Source organism: Cataglyphis hispanica, chromosome 9 (assembly GCF_021464435.1).
Source record: "Cataglyphis hispanica isolate Lineage 1 chromosome 9, ULB_Chis1_1.0, whole genome shotgun sequence".
Lineage (NCBI taxonomy): Eukaryota > Metazoa > Arthropoda > Insecta > Hymenoptera > Formicidae > Cataglyphis > Cataglyphis hispanica.
The window spans coordinates 5838334-5854870 of record NC_065962.1 but is presented as its reverse complement, the minus strand read 5'-3'; the positions used below and the strand labels follow the sequence as shown (position 1 = coordinate 5854870).

Below are 16537 nucleotides of genomic sequence, written 5' to 3'. Positions count from 1 at the left end.
GAGTAAGGGGAGGCAAAAGGGTGAACGCCTCGTCGCTCTCTTTTTTTCCCTCGGACCTGACGAATGGAGAAGACCGAGAGCCTCGTCGAGAAGCACTTGTGTATCTCGGGTCTTGGAGGAACGCGGCGTGAAAATATTTTGCGATCAGTACAGTTGGATTGGGAATATGTTTTATTAATATCGGCGAGATGCGAGGTGTATAATTTCTTTGCTGTTTTACGTTTTGCTATCAAAATATTGCTACAGCGTAAGGCGCGCGGCTTCTTTAAATGCCTCAAAGTTCGAATGAAGTATTTGCCAGAGCATATTTTAATATCCAAGTATCTTTTATAACCGCGAATATCAAGCATTTTATATTTATTGCTGGAATTTTATTTCTAAATATTAAACATTTTTTAATTATTTTATTAGTTTGTAAAAAAAATTGCCACGTAAATAATAAAAAAATAATAAATTGTATAAATTAAAAAAAAATTTTTAAATAATAATTTTAATTTTAATAATAATAATTGTACTTTTTAATTAATTAAAAAATACAATTTTCATTAAAAAAAATTTTTTTTTATAAATCAATAATTATCTTGTTACGTTTAGAGAGCATATTACATTTTTTCTTTTCAGGTTTGACTTTCGTTGCAGGCTAAATTGGAGAATTAATGCCGCACGTAAATTAATTTACGCTTATTAAATGGAGAAACTATGAAATTTCCTGATATTAAGGGATGCGCATGGGGATTTGTTCAATCGACAAAGTCAATTATGATCGCGTTTCAGCGAAATTGGAGGCGAGGTGTCTGACCGGAATTTTCGTTAATGGTACCGATGATATATACGCGTAAAGGGTTCCATGCACATGCCACGCATCTGCATCGCCTCTTTTTGCGCACTTATACTTGCTTTGAACATAGTTTGTATGTCTGCAATCGCAATTAGTTTGCGAGATTGCATTCTGTCCTCGATGGACGTTCATTGCTGATGCTGCTAATGACGTTTATCTTGCGCATCTAGAACACGAAGTAATAACGGTTGAATATACACAGGATGGCCCAGTAGAAATAACGCAGCTACACATAACTCCGCTTTCGACTTTCGAAAAATATTGTGCGTGTTTTGAATTTTTTAATTATCTTTTTTTCGAAAGACACGTATGTATATATATATATATAAAATTACATCTAGGAAAATCGGCGCAATAAAAAGCTGCAATAATATATAGTTACTAGTTACGGCCACATAGACTGGCAGAGTATAAAGTCAGTACGTATGCAAAGTTTTAATACCGCGGAACTCCAAAGGGAGAACTAAACTGCAGGACATTTCCACCCCTTTCATTATTTTAAGGCATTCCCTTTGGAACCGTGAAAACGTATTTAGCGAACACGAAAAATTTTACGAGTTAATAAAAATTTATTCAACGCTTTTGCTCACGTGTGTGTCGCTCCTGCTTATTCTTTTTGAGTTTATCTATCCTCTGTGTGAAAAAAAAATTCTTATAAGAGTTAAAGAAACTGGAAATATAATTTTCCGGCTTATAAAATTAGTGTATTTACAGACAGTAATATTATTGGAATCGATATATAAGAGCGGAAGTAATAAATTTTCTAGGGAAGAGTCTCTTTTTTTTTTTTATAGCCGCAAACGAATTTTGCGCGGAAATACTCGTAAAACATTGAAGAGCGGTACAATTTATTTTTATGGAAATATGCGTGTGCATAAAAGATTTTTGTAACGCGCATCCTACGCAGAAAGTATATTCATTTGCAAACACAAGGATTTTGCGCGTCGCGTATCATGCGGAAATTAATTGGCCGTGCCTATAAATATTCGCCCGGGTGTGAAATTTTTATTCGTTTGTCCTGCCACGGCAATCAAATCGTTCATGCTATGAATATCGCATAAATTTAATTTCGTATTACGTTATCTTGTTACGCGAATGCGACTTGACCACGTGACGCGACACGGCGCTTTATTTCAATATTAAATGCGTTCCCGATGTTCCGCGCCTTTAATTATTAAATTTATGCGAGAAACTGCAATAGCAGGCGGGAAAAACAAAAGGAGGGTGCGAGCGGAGAGTAACAAGAGAGAGAGAGAGACGCCATTAAAAATGCTGAATAAACATGAAGGTGCGGAGGAATTCTTTCTGCCCCGGGATACTTGTGTATAACCGTCGCATGCACGCATTAGTGCAAATGATGCAAAATTTGTGAATAATGTTATCCTCTTGAAATTATTGCAATTTTTAAATAAATTGTGTCATCGATTTATCCACATCTCACTTTAAAACGTTACGATCATATATTACAATATATATTATTTAAAATAAATTATTTGAATTTAATGTTTAATTTATAATGAATTTTTCATAATGACATTATAAAAAAGTGCAGTTTTACAAGCTGCGTTATCGAATCATCACGGCTTGTTGGATAAGTCTGACCTTCTCTGTCTTTTTCTACTTCATTCGTAGAATGTGCTGCACAGAGAATCGATTGAATAGTTTAATCACTTTTAATTACCATTTATATGGAAATGATTTTGAAGTAAGTTGAGAAAAAAAGATCTTGCAACACGTTTTGACAGATGAGGGATGCAACCCTTATTGATGACACATCGAAAATAAAAATCCAAAGTCACGCAAATTAAATGCTGCTTTAGAAAAAATTGTTCAAACAATAAACGTATCAAGACATCAGAGCATGAAGTCGAAATTAGCGATACTTTTATGATATTGCTAGCAATCGCCGGGTTCAACTTGGTCGCCGATGATCACGACGACGAGTCTCTTCCTTGGCATCGTGGTCGACTTAAGACGACGCCGTCGAGGTTCATCGGGGATCAAGCCCCTGGTATCCTCACTAGGTGGGGATTCGGTGTTGCACGTGGAGGCGGAGCGACGTCGCGCGTCGGGATGCCAAACCGACGCGGGGGTGTCCAACCCCCGAGATGCCTGGTGGGGAGCAGTGGTGAACGCAGTCCCCGACGGATCACCGAGATGGTGTAACGCGTTCCGCCGTCTCCGCTCGATACTCAAACGAGTCCTTCGCCACGTGACCGCGCCATCGAAAACGCGCATTGAGTCGAAAACACTTCGAGCCTCCTCGACCATCAGCGAGATCCAGACGAAGATCTTTTCCGCGATAAGGGCTCTTCAATAAAAAAAAGAAAGAAAAAAGAAAATTTTTCCGTCGGCTGCGATATTCGGAATCTCGCAAAGAGACACGCGATAGACTATGACAAGACTGGGCGAAAGGACTGTTGAGTTCTCGGAGTTAGTCACGATATGCTAAAGTGTATCCTGAAGAGTTTCTAATTAGCGTTTGCGCGGTCGCTACGCGGTGAGACACGTGATTCCCGCGGGGTCCGTATACCCCGAGACCGTGAATGGTGCTGAAAGGTGGTAAACGTGTTTCCTAAGGCCGTTAAGGGCGGTACGTGATGTTTAGCTGCTACGAGAGATTTTAGGTGTAGGGATTATCGAGGATTGACTACATCCTGATAAGGTAAGCTCTTCGTCGCTTACGATCACCGTTCATACTTGCCCAAAATATCTTTAATTCTTCGTTGTCTGTTAATTGCGAAAAATTATTGCCAATCAATCGCGGATAGTTGTGAATTGTGAAATTTTTCCTTGTCAACAAAAATGTCATTATTTTTTTATTTTAAATATATATTTTTGCTTAATGTCTTATAAGATATTTTTATAAATTTTTTTTTATTTATTTTTTTATTTATTTATCTATTTATATTATTACTTGCTACTCGTATATCGATAAAAACTTTTGAACAAAAATAATTAATGTGTACTTAATGTCTCCCTCTCTCTCTCTCTCTCTCTCTCTCTCTCTCTCTTATTATTTAACTAGATATTTTTAACATTAAAAATAATAGTTAAAAATTTTCAAGCTTCTTCTTCTTTCCTCACATATAATTGAAGTAATAAAAATTATTTATTATTTAAAAATTGCACGTCATTTTTAATCTGCTTCTTTAAAAGAGAGTTTAAGTTGATCGATCAATCTTGTTTGTTTCGTTTAGCTAAAATAAAATCCATTAATCCATAAAAGATAAAATCTGCAAATGATAATTTTGGAGCAAACTATACAAAGGGAAGAGGGAGGGGAAGGGGGGAGGGGAGAACCTACAATTATCAATATCGCATTTTAAACTCTTCTTACATAATTACATTAAGTCAATGACATTTCTATCACCAATAGAAGAGGAACTTTCAGTACTTTTTACCTGTTAATATTATACGTCGATAGATTTTCCGCGATCCTGTATTTTCGCAGGCGGATACATATCTGATTCAGAATTGCGGCATTCAACTATGAAATTAATTCTTCACAGAGAGTTTGCGACGAGGCAGATTGACGCGATGCCATCTCAAAGCGATCCGAGAACAATTATCTGTTGCGTTTTTTTTTAAACAAAGAGCTCTCTTTCTTTTTCTTCCCGCAGCGAGAGCTTTTATGTCGGCGATATTCGTGGCCCGCGGCGGAGAGATCGTAAAATGTGACTGTTTCGCAGATGTACCTGCCTTTCCGTCTTGCCGTGCTTCGTTCTTTCTCCTGAAAAAGCGACGGAAATAACGGCGGTTTACGCAATATCGTTTACTCCTATTTTCTCTTTCCGCTTTTCCGTGTCACGTTTCTAGAAGTCGCGCTGTAGATTCATCGGGAAATGAATATATTCTATGATAGAATTTCTCAGACACTTAAATCTGCTAAATGTCTAATTTACGGTACTTTGCGGCTAATGCAATCTTACAAAAGTTCCACATTGTCTTATAAAATTAATAAGGGCGATACAAAAAAAAAAAAAAATAAATAAATAAAAGAATGAAATATAATAAAAAAAGATTAATATAATATGTATAATATATATAATATATATCTTTTTATTATAGCTCATAAACGTAGATATTTTCAAACATATGTTTGTGTGACATTTTATTCTTATTTTATGTGTAGAAAATTCACCCCCAAAGTTTGTTGAAATATTTCCGAATCACTCTGTATAATAAAAAATAAATCTCTCATGCTGTTTTATTGACCGATATTATGCCGACATTTAATTAAATTTGAATTGTCTTTTATATTAATAAATTTGCACAATAATAAACAAACAGATAATACAAATTATCTATAATAAAGTATTTTGCAAACACGTCATATATTTTGAAAGAAAGAAAGCGAAGAGGGAATGAAAAGAAAAATTATACTTTTGAAAGAGTTTAAAATAAGATTGGAGGTATAAAGAAAACTCAACATAAGTTCTCGAATTACACACAGAGAGTTTAATCACTTTTAAATAAGCGCGGTATATGATTGAGAATTCCTCTCCTAATAGTTTCCCCACGACGCAAGACGTGAAATAAGTAAAGAAGAGCAATATTTCTCTATCTATTTCTTGCATTTTCCAATAATTATGGGACGATTCGCTCGTAAAGCCATTTATCATTTAGATATTAATTCATTGTTATTTTTTCTTTTGCGCCGGGAAAGTACGTTTTCTTTTTTGATGGATTTTATGGATTTTATTGACTGACACCGATCGAACTAGCGGAGTACCGTTGAATTTTTAATGATACATGCTTCTCTCGCGGGTGAGATAACGATAACGGGCATGACTCCTTTTGTTACGACCTTTTTTTTTTTCCACATCTCTAATTTGCATACGTCTATCAATGTTTTATGCGAAGAGGTTGATTTTTTTTTTATGATTATACATATTTTAGTTATTACATCAGTTGTCTGACTGTACAAAAGCATGCCTCAAAATAGCATTACGGGTAACATAAAAAATTTAGCTGCACATACGTGGGCATTTAAAATTTAAGAAGAAACCTCCATAATTTTGTGTATTTTTCGAAAATACGTAATATCTACGTCGTGAATGTTATTATCAAAAGTTATCTCAGAATCCCCCGCATTTCCACGAAAGCTTATCATTATCCCGTTGCGCAATTATCGTCCGCAGTTGAAACCTCATTCGCGGAACAATAAGTCGCTCGGTTTTCGCCATTTAATCCAGATTACGAAGAACACTAATCAGCCGAGTCAGTCCGACAGAGAACGACGGCCGCGAAGAAAACGCGGTTCAAGGAGATACGGCCGATTTGCGCGTCTGCCGTTCTAAAGCGGAACGAAATTAGCATTGATTAACTTAAACTACTTGAGAGAAAGAAGGCGCGCGCGAGCGTCCGCGAGCCTTATATGGGAAACTTCATAGTTAGATTAACTCGTGCGGCAAAGTAAGTTACAGTACATGACGCATCCATTTTCCTGCAAGCTTTTTTCCTCTTATCTCGCTCCTCTCATCTTCGCGGTTTAAACGCGACTCGCCGCCCAAGCGCCAGTCACGCCGCCGTCGCCTAGCGTCAGCCGCGCGCTTTATAAGATTTATGCGGAAATGATATTACACGAGAGAGTGTGTTACTACACGAGACTAAAGGGGAACTGCGCTTGTCGAGCGTTTAATAGCCGGGGCGATAGGCATTTACGCGCGTACATAATTTATAAGCGTATTAATTCATGCATTCTCTCTCTCTCTCTCTCTCTCTCTCTCTCTCTCTCTCTTTCTCTCTGTTTCTAAACTACACTCCTGATTTTATATTTATACCTTATTATAATCGCTCTAATAGTGCTTGATTTTTTTCTTCCTCATAAAGGAAGTTTTGTTCTCATGAAAATTTCCCTTTCAAATTTTCATGCCAATGTATTCTAAAGAATGTTCTAAAACGTCAAAAAAATCACATTTTTACAAAACGTTCATATGTGTATATGTGCACAAAAAAAGGGCGTGCTTTAACTTCCGCAAATGTCGGGCTAAATTTTTTTATGAATACAGTATCGTTAAAGATTGGTATTGAACTTGGTTAGGATCGGTGAAGGGATTTATGTTTTATAAAATTCTTGAATTTCTCAAAAAGAAAGGATGTTGCTCTAACTTCCGCAAATTTTGAGATATCGACTTAAACATTTTCACATGAAGTGTCATTAAAGGTAGGTTTGGTGAATTGAATTTGATAAGATTTGGAGAAAGGGTTCAATTTTTTCTTAAATTTGATTTTTTTTAAAAAAAAGAATGTGGCTGCTTCCGCAAGTTTTGAGATATCGGGCTAAATATTTTTGCATTAATATCGACATTTTCGTAATTACGATCACTGAGATATTATAAAGGCAAGGAAGTAAAATTATGAGGAAGTAATTTGCAAGTTTCTAATTTGCAACAATTTTTTGCTTGTTATATAATAATCGGATTATCTCGTTATCACATCTTGGATTTCTCGAAGACTTTAACGCAAAAAAAAGAAAAAAAAAATATCGTATTGCATCTTTGATTAACTCACTTTTGAGATCGGTTTCACGACGGAAGACGAATCGACATAATTTCACGTTACCTTTTCGATATACCTATTTCTATAAATTGAAGCCAATCAATTCTCGCTTAGCTTTCTAATATTTACGAAAGCCCGTATGGTAGAATCTACTTTATATAAATCGTCTGATATTTTTTATCGGCGCGAGGGATTTTTCCTTCCATCAAAATATTCAGTATGCTATTTTTGGTTTAGGGTCGGTATCCTATCGGGATTGTATTGCCGGTTCAATCTTTGTACCGTAAATATAGATTAGTTTAACCGAGGCGTGCATCGATCGTTCGGAGCTGAGCTAATAGGTTTCCAGTCGGAAGGAAGGTGCACTAGTCCCTGCTAGAGTCCGCTTAATTAACCGCGCCAGCTATTTTCTTCTCTATCCGTTCGTTTCTTCCGATGGCGTGGAGCGTGCGATATAATCGAGGATACGAGAGGCAACGCGCCTCGTGAATACCGAACGAATTGGTGGAAACGGTTCGGATATCTCGATGTATTGTAGAAATCTCTGAAATATATCTAGCGTCTCGTATTGTTTCATAAAGTGTTATACAGAGTTGGGGATATATATCCTAGTTTATATATAGAGACTAAATAAAAGAAATTTATTTCTTTTTTTTTTTTATTAATTTATAATTCTAATAATATAATAAATAATATAAATTTATAATATTATAGTAAATGATAATATAAAATTTATAATATAATAAATTTAAAATTCTTTTTGTGAATAAAATGCAGTAAAAATTAAGCATTTTACGATAAATTCTGAAATAATTGACATACAAAATCAATTAAAAATCATATTATATTTTTTTAGAATATACATATTTTACAATTTTTTTAAAGTCTAAATATTTTTTAAAATTCTACGAATGTATTTGTTAATTATTCCGAAAGTGATAATTTTAATTAATAAAATTGAATTGTTCACAGAGCATATATATATATATATATATATTACAATTTGTGAAACGTATTCAAATATAATATATCAGATTCCCTTTTCAATCTTTTTCATGCAGTTTGCAGGTTTGTTTCAATCAATTTTCACATAGTTTCATATTTTTACGAATTTCTTAGCATTTATCGTGATATTTATTTTTACCAAAATACACACGTTATTATACACACAATTTTAATTTGTGCTCTAGCTTACAAACTGGATACTACCGTTTCATTAACGGGATACAATTGATTCATTCGCGTGAAATGTAAATTTAATCATATTTCTCCCATTCCATTAAAACAAAAATAATTTTAACGCTGAGCGTTAAAATTCCAAACGCGTCGCAGAAATGGAGCGATGCACGTACATTGATCTTCGTAAGGAATTCGAGGGGTTCCATTATTTATGAACACACCCTGTACACACCGCTAGTTCTTCGGAAATGACGGATTTGTGACTCTCGGTTCGTCTCGCTTTCAAGTATCGTTCAACCTTCCTACTCATGTAGGTCATGCAAGTCCCGAATATCGACGTATACACATGTATGTGTACACGTGTGTCTGTGAGCGAGTGATATATGTGCGCTTATATTTAAGAGCATCGTTCTAACAGAGCGGGAGAGGGAGCGGAATGCGACTATCGGTCGGGAAAAAGAAAGGGAGATGGAAAGAGAGAGAGAGAGAGAGAGAGAGGGAAAGGGGAAAGAGCAGCCGGGAGCGAATCGTTTTAAACTACCATCCACTTCACATTCCCGATTTCAGTTAGAGACTTGTTTATTTCCTTTTTCGGCCCTTCGTGGACTTCCGTGCATTATACTGGTGGCTCGTGCGCCACCAGAATGCAGCGCAACGAGAAGAGGAGGCGAAGGGACAAGAGCGGGAAGGAAGGGAAAGGGGTGCGCGCGCGAGAGGGTGGTGGACTATCGGTGAACTATCGGCGAGTATCTTACTGCCTTCCTTTCTCTTATTTGCTTTTTTCCCGCCCATTAAGAATCTTGACAATCGAGATTCGGCATTTTCCCCTTCATCGCTCGATTTATACGATTTTTCGAAACGCCAATTGCTTTCACTGAAAGAACGAATTATTTCCAGCTTTTTGTCTATCCGCAATTAAAAAAAAAAAAAAAAAATTAACTTGAAGATATAAATTGACATTGCGCAAAATGGAGTGGAAAATTAGCTCGGTAAAAATAAAAAGAAAAAAAAATCATATCGCAGAGAGGGAAAGAAGTTTGAGGAATTCAATTATTATTTAATATTAATTTATATTGAGGATTAATCTGATTCTCCATTTTACATTCAAGCGATAAGTATAAATAAACTCTAGTGCCTAGGTACTTAAGCTTGAAGCGAAAAAGATAAAGGAACGAGGTATGCATTCGCGGCGATGACACGCTCGACTTTCACGCGCAATTAACGCCTCAACATCCCCGTTTCCGCATACAATGGACGATGTTTTATGTCGCGAAAACAGTTTAATAAACGCGGCATTGTTTAGCGCGCGGCTATAACGAGCTGCGGAAAAATTTCGATTATTTTACACGGGGGCGTTGTCTACGGGGCGCCTGTGACAAAAACCGCAATTATCGATATATCGCGCTCGACGGTGGTCGCGTCGTGTTGCGTGTAAAAATTGAACGCATCAGCCGCATTGAAGGCGAAGGGCGTTAAAATGATTTATGCTCTCTCTTCTCGGTTTATATTGTTGCTCGCGGTACGCTCGCGGACGTGGATATCCGAAATTTATTAGCTTGACAACCGCAGCAGCTCACTCTTCAACAGCAGAGAGAGGATATCGTTTACCTGCTGTAAATTTGCGACGATTACGTTACAACGTGGTCCACGTTCAGGTGGATCGTATCTCACTGTAGTATAACTTTTTTTTCCACGCCATGCTATAAATCTCGTTAATTCCAAGTTCAATCACAGGGACAAGCACAATGTCCTTCTCTCCTTTTCCCTTTTAACGCTTTTCAATAGCAATTTCATTTTTTAAATAATTCTTTTTAAATAATTCTTTAAAAAAAAAAAAATTTTCTTTTTTTTCAATTTTTCGTATCTAAAGACATCAAATTTTCAAATGCTATTTTTATCACTGTTATTTAGTTCATTCACGAGAAAATGTCTCAACAATTTCGTGCAAATCACGAACGAATCATAATTTAGCTCCAAGTATTGCGAGAAAAAAAATTGCTATTTCAAAAATATAATTATATTTCGCATTGATCGTCGATTAAATTGCGAGAACGCGTACACCTTCTTAGACTTTATATAGGATAACTCTGAAAATACCCGACCCAATCTCTCGCTGAAGATAGTAAGTCCGCGTGCATAATACAATACCCGGGATCTGTAATGTCTTACGCGACGCGCCCTACTGCCGCGCAAGAAGAAGTACATGAAGGAGTGTGAGAGAGAGAGAGAGAGAGAGAGAGAGAGAGCCACGAGTGACGGGGGGGAGGAAGTTGGGGAGGCGGGGGAGAGAGTTGGTGGAAGAAGACGGCGCGGAGAGGGCAAAGAGCAAAATCGTTTAGCACGCGATCTTCTCGTAATTCTGCACGCCAGCGCTCGCCAGTGCGCGCTTCTTCTTCGTCCCTGTCCGACGTGTTACACGTGTTACACGCCGCTGCCACGCGAACGGAGGGTGGAGATGCACTCCTCTTCTCCACGGCCTTCAGCGGCGGGCATCGCACGCGTCGCACGCGAAGCCTAATTGATCAGTGGATCGTTAACACGCGCTCGCTCTCCCTCTCCCTCTCTCTCTCTTTCTCTCCTAGACATGACATGCCCACACACACACTTTCCTTTTCTCTCTCCTTTTCCCTCGAATGGATTGATTATAGCGGGAGTGCGGTCGATGTTGGGAGCGCGGCACGACTTGAGCGAGCATCGCGAATTGCCAAGCCTGAGTTTTCCGTGCAGATCGTTACGTGTGCGGAGGCTGCTGCATTTTATAGAATTTAACCCACTTTCTTTTTTTACAGTCCCATATTGCAAAAACGCAGCATCTCTGGCGAACCCATAACGTTAATTTAAGGCAGAGGGAACTTTTGATAATCTAATTTTTATTTCGTAATTGATTTTAAGATATTTTAAAGGATGTACTGTTAAAAAAAATAGAATTCAGAAGAGTTTTAATCACGCCTTGATACATTTCTCAATCGGCGAACGTCTCTATAATTGCAAAAATTCCGCAGGATAATCGAGAAAGTATTGTTCTATTTGTCATGATGTCAGATATTGTAGATATTCGTCGTGACTCAAAACGTGTCACGTTCTTTATGAGTAATTCATTGTGATTTGATTAAAAATTACCTTATAAATTATTTTAAAGTTAATAAAAATTCTAATGCTTTTATATTATTTTTTTATCTCGTTTCCGCAATGATTTATTACAAAGAATCCAAACATTATAATTTATTCGCAATAACGAAGCATTAAAATAAAATTATGAAAAAATGCAGAATGACATAAATACATGTAGTGCAATAAACTTAATCGTTTTGCTTATTTAAGGATGTTTTGCATATACAATAATAGAAAAAACTATCAAAATTAAAAAAAAAAACATTTCTTACATTTATGTTGTTTAAAAAATCAAAAAAATAAATCCAGATTATGAAAAGAATTAAAGTATCACAAAATGGTATGGATTTGTATGGTCTTTGTAAAAGAAAATAATTGTGATTAATATCTTTCTTAATTTATGGCAAAAACTTTTGATTGTGAATATCTCCTGAAATTAACTACAAGAAACAATGATTGAAATTATTTTGTGATTTATATATATTTTAATTTTTTTTTTATAATCCGGATTCATTTATTTGATTTTTCAAACGTTATAAAATTCTTCTTTTAACTTTGACAGTTCTTTGCTATCATTGTATAGCGAAAACACTTAAAAAAAAAAGAAAATGATACAAAATCGCGTGTGTTAACAATTTAATTAAGAATGTAAATTGGAAAGACGCGAGAAAGAAATATACAAATTTTGAAAAATTTATTCTTGCGCTTCGTCCATACTTTTTGATCGCTCCATCGATCAGATAAACTGCCACATGTGTAAACACTTGCTTAGAATGATGACACTTTTTTTTTGAAGTTGGCGCATCAATTTATTTACGCGACAAGAGCGATCCCGCGAAATTAAATCGCTCGCGCGTTCGCAATCGGATTCGAGCGTCAGCCCGCCGCGATATCGGTGCGGCTACTGTTGTCATTCGGATGTAATTTACTCCCGAGCTCGAAAGTTACGGTGATGCGTTGACGTTGTCGTATATTGCGTTGGCGTGCGCACATTCAATCTTTGTTCTCAGCGACCTCAATATGGCTTAAAAATTGCGTTTCACCATTGTTGTCTCGCATTTTGAAAATAAACTTTCCACGTAGATAATTTTATTTACCTCAATGTCTGGTACATAATGCGATAGAGATTGCATGTAAATAAGTTTGAAAAATAAGATAAAAAATAATCAATTTTAATATCAATTATATTATATTGTATTCTTCAATGGTTTGCGGCCTCTTTATGGTTAACGAAAACAAAAACTCTGAGTTAAAATAAAGCATCGAAGCATCTTTGAGATGATATCGCGAAAACGCAGAGAAGAATGAAAGATACGAATCCTGTTGGCGTCGCAATTGTTATTCTACCACTCTGGAAATAAAATTGAGACCGAAATATGTGAATCTGACAACGAGAATTCGTATCGGGTTTTTTTTTTTTCCGGGTCTTGGCTTCACATTTTCCTTTCCGATATCTAATTTTGCGGCAGTCGCCCTCGGCGATGAAGCCGAGGAACCCTCTCCCGTGACGGCTCCCGAATTAACTCCAGACATTACAGCGAGAATTTCCCGGCTCGATCTAAGCAACTGGTTACCAAGGGGGAAGATATCTTCATCGCGACAATACAATGTTCCGTAAGTCTTATGAAATGCGTTTTATAACGGAAATATATAAAAAATATTTATGGAGAGAAATTAATAATTTTATTAAAAGTGTGTAAAGTTTATATATATATATATATATATATATATATATTTAATAATTTTAAAATTAAATTTATATTAAAATTTATAATTAAATTTATATTTATATTAAATTTATATTAAATATATATTATATTTAATATATATGCATTTATGAGATGATACAAATATATATCAAAAAATATATTGCACGACGACGTGTCAAACTGCATGTTTAATAAGTAGATTTGCGTGTTTGAAACGATTGATAATAAATTTGAGATACTGAAGACAAGACACGCAAATCCGTGATAAATGATAAGGATCGTCCTCTTTTTGTCGGAGTTAAGAATTAAGTATATTATTTAAATACACATAAGAAATAATAATTAAAATATATACTGTAGGGCAAAAGAGTGAATTAAGTACATAATTTGTTATTAATTTGTAATACAAAATCACGCATGAAAAATTTATAATTACAAGAAAGAGTAATAGAAAGAAGTAAAAAATTGTGCAAATTAGAAACTTGCACATTGCTTCTTCATAATTTTACTTCCTTCCCTTTATAATATCAGTAAAAATGTCTCATGTAAAAATATTTAGCCCGATATCCCAAAATTTGCGAAAATCAGATCAACCACATTCTTCTTTTTTTTAGAAAAATTCAAAATTTTATAAAAAATCAACCCTTTCACAAATTCTCATCAAATTTAATATCAACCATCCTTTAATGATATTCTATTCATGCAAAAATATTTAACCCGATGTCTCAAAATTTGTGGCAGTTAGAGCGTGCACAGAACTTTATTAAAAAATTCAAAATTTCATAAAAAATAAACTTTCACGAATTCGCGTCAAATTTAATACCAACCATCCGAATGATATTCTATTCATGTGAAAATACTTGGACCAATATCTCAAAATTTGCGAAAGTAGTGCGACACCCTTATTTTGAAAAATGCAAAACTTTATAAAAAATAAACTTCTTCCGATCCTAGTCAAGTTTTAATACCAATACTGACCTTTAATGATACTCTATTTATGTAAAAAAATTTAGCTCGTTATCTCAAAATTTAAGGCAGTTAGAAAAATCACGTCCCTTTTGTGCACATACACACATACACATACGGACATCTTATAAAAATATATTTTTTCGACGCTTTAGAACATTCTGAACACATTGGCATTAAAATTTGCAAAAAAAAAAAAAAAAAATTTACGAAAACAAAGCTTCCTCTATGAGAAAGCAAAAGAAGTATCTCTCTTTTAATATTTCTTCTATCATTTGTTTAATCGGGACGTTTAGCTCGGATAAACGAATACACTTTGCGCCCCACGCAGAACATGTCACAAGCGGTCGTTGCCGGAAATTCATCTAAAATGCGACACGGCGAAATCTTATAAGAAACTCATTACCATGCCGTCGATAATACGGCGCATAATATTGTGTACACATACACAGTCGCGGAGTCGTTCATCAGAGGCGCCGCGTGATGATAAATGGACGCTTAATCCGTCGTGATAAATGGCAACGGAAAAGATTGAAAAAGCCCGCCCCGATCATGCGACCGGATTTAAATTCGCGATTCGACAGATTTAAATTTACTATGAGACAACTTCTCTTCACACGGCGCGAACAAAAACGATCGCGCCGCGCGACTTAGCGTTGGAAAATTGCTTCGAATAAATATTGTATGAATTTGTGCGCGCGCGACGTAACGAAATTTCGAAAAATTGCACGCTCGGTTTTATGGTCGACGTAACGCGCGTTCATGCCGCGAGAGAGAGAATCGTTTTTATTTTATCAAGTTGTTCTTGTGGTTCGATTTGCGCGTAGAATGTATCGCATCTCGATAATATGCATGACACTTCATTGCATTGTACCGTTCTCATTTACATGAGAATTCATTGCGTACGTAGACTTTAAATGTTTTCGAAAAAAAAAAGGGAAAATGACGCGAGAAACATTGGATATAATGTCCTCGTTGAGAATATCGCGCTATAATTTTTCATTTATTGTGCCATTTATCTAAAATTATTATTTACTTGAAATATCAAGTGGGAAAATTCCGTTGAAAAATTTTCCTCTTTCCGCAAGTAATGTGTATCGTTTCATTAATAAAATATAATAGTCGTCCATTTACACAATTTAATAAATTTCAATGTAAAGGCGGGAAAAAAGAAAACACTTAATATATTATATGTCGAAATTTGTTCCATATTTTAGTCGTCGCTCCATTAGTATCATAAATTAGTTAAAAATAAATGCTCTTGTGCCACACAAAACAGCGGAATTATTATATTTTAATGATCATTAATAACACAAAATAATCACAATGTACATATGTATATCGATACAACAATAAAAGAATAAAAAGCTCTAGTTTCCAATTTAAATAACAGAAATGTCAAAACAAGTATGCAAAAAAATTATAGGAAACGCTACAAAAAAATAAAGAAAAAAAAAAAAAAAGAAAAAATACGGAATAATATCCGGAATGAAGAACAATAGCGGATAAAAAAATTGGAGTAAAAGTCGAGAGGTCAGTCGTCAGGAATTACCTTCGTTTGCGGCCTCCTATCCGCCATAGCGAGTTGCAGTTCTATCCCCCTCTCCCCCTTCTCCTTCATCCCTTCCCGCAACGTCCCTCTACTGCGCCTCCTCTCCTCCTCCCCCTTCCTTTCCCCCGCGTTAATGTATATTTATGTATTAAACAGGCATTATTTATACGGCCGATGAATATGCATTGTTTGGTGGCAGTAGCGAGGTGTCGAGTGCAGACCCGTCGCTATCACTGCCTCATCAATCACATACAGTCCCACCGGCCCACCCTGTGCTATCTCCCTCCCTTTCCCCCTCGCGGTACCGTGTACCGTATCCATCGCGTCCCACGTTCCTCGCTCTCATCATCCCTCTCGCGGACCCGCAGAGGAGACTCGCTGTGTCATCCCCCGGTGCTCTCCATGTGTTCTCTCTCTCTTTCTCCTTCTCTCTCTCTCTCTCTCTCTCTCTCTCTCTCTCTCTCTCTCGTTCCCTCGCTTTCCCGCAGTTTCACCGTTTCGCGTTGTGTTCCCCCGCCAACATCACCGGCCGCAATTGACACTAATTTACGTAATTTTTTTTCCGCCCGTCCACATGTCACCGCGTTACGGCGCGCCCTCGACCAGCGGCGTGTGCTCGATGTGTGCGCGGGATGATACCAGGGGATGATGCGGTTTCGCGAGGGCGGGCGAACGCGG

General features: G+C 36.3%; 1 protein-coding gene across 2 annotated transcripts in view; it reads left to right on the top strand.

The window, feature by feature from the left end:
- Nucleotides 1–3006: 3006 nt before the first annotated feature.
- Nucleotides 3007–16537, top strand: part of LOC126851996 (lachesin-like) — a 152891-nt gene continuing 139360 nt past the window's right edge. For both annotated transcript variants that reach the window (XM_050596428.1, XM_050596427.1), the window contains exon 1: nucleotides 3007–3503. The gene's annotated coding sequence lies outside the window, so the exon portion shown is untranslated. The remainder of the gene's footprint in view (nucleotides 3504–16537) is intronic.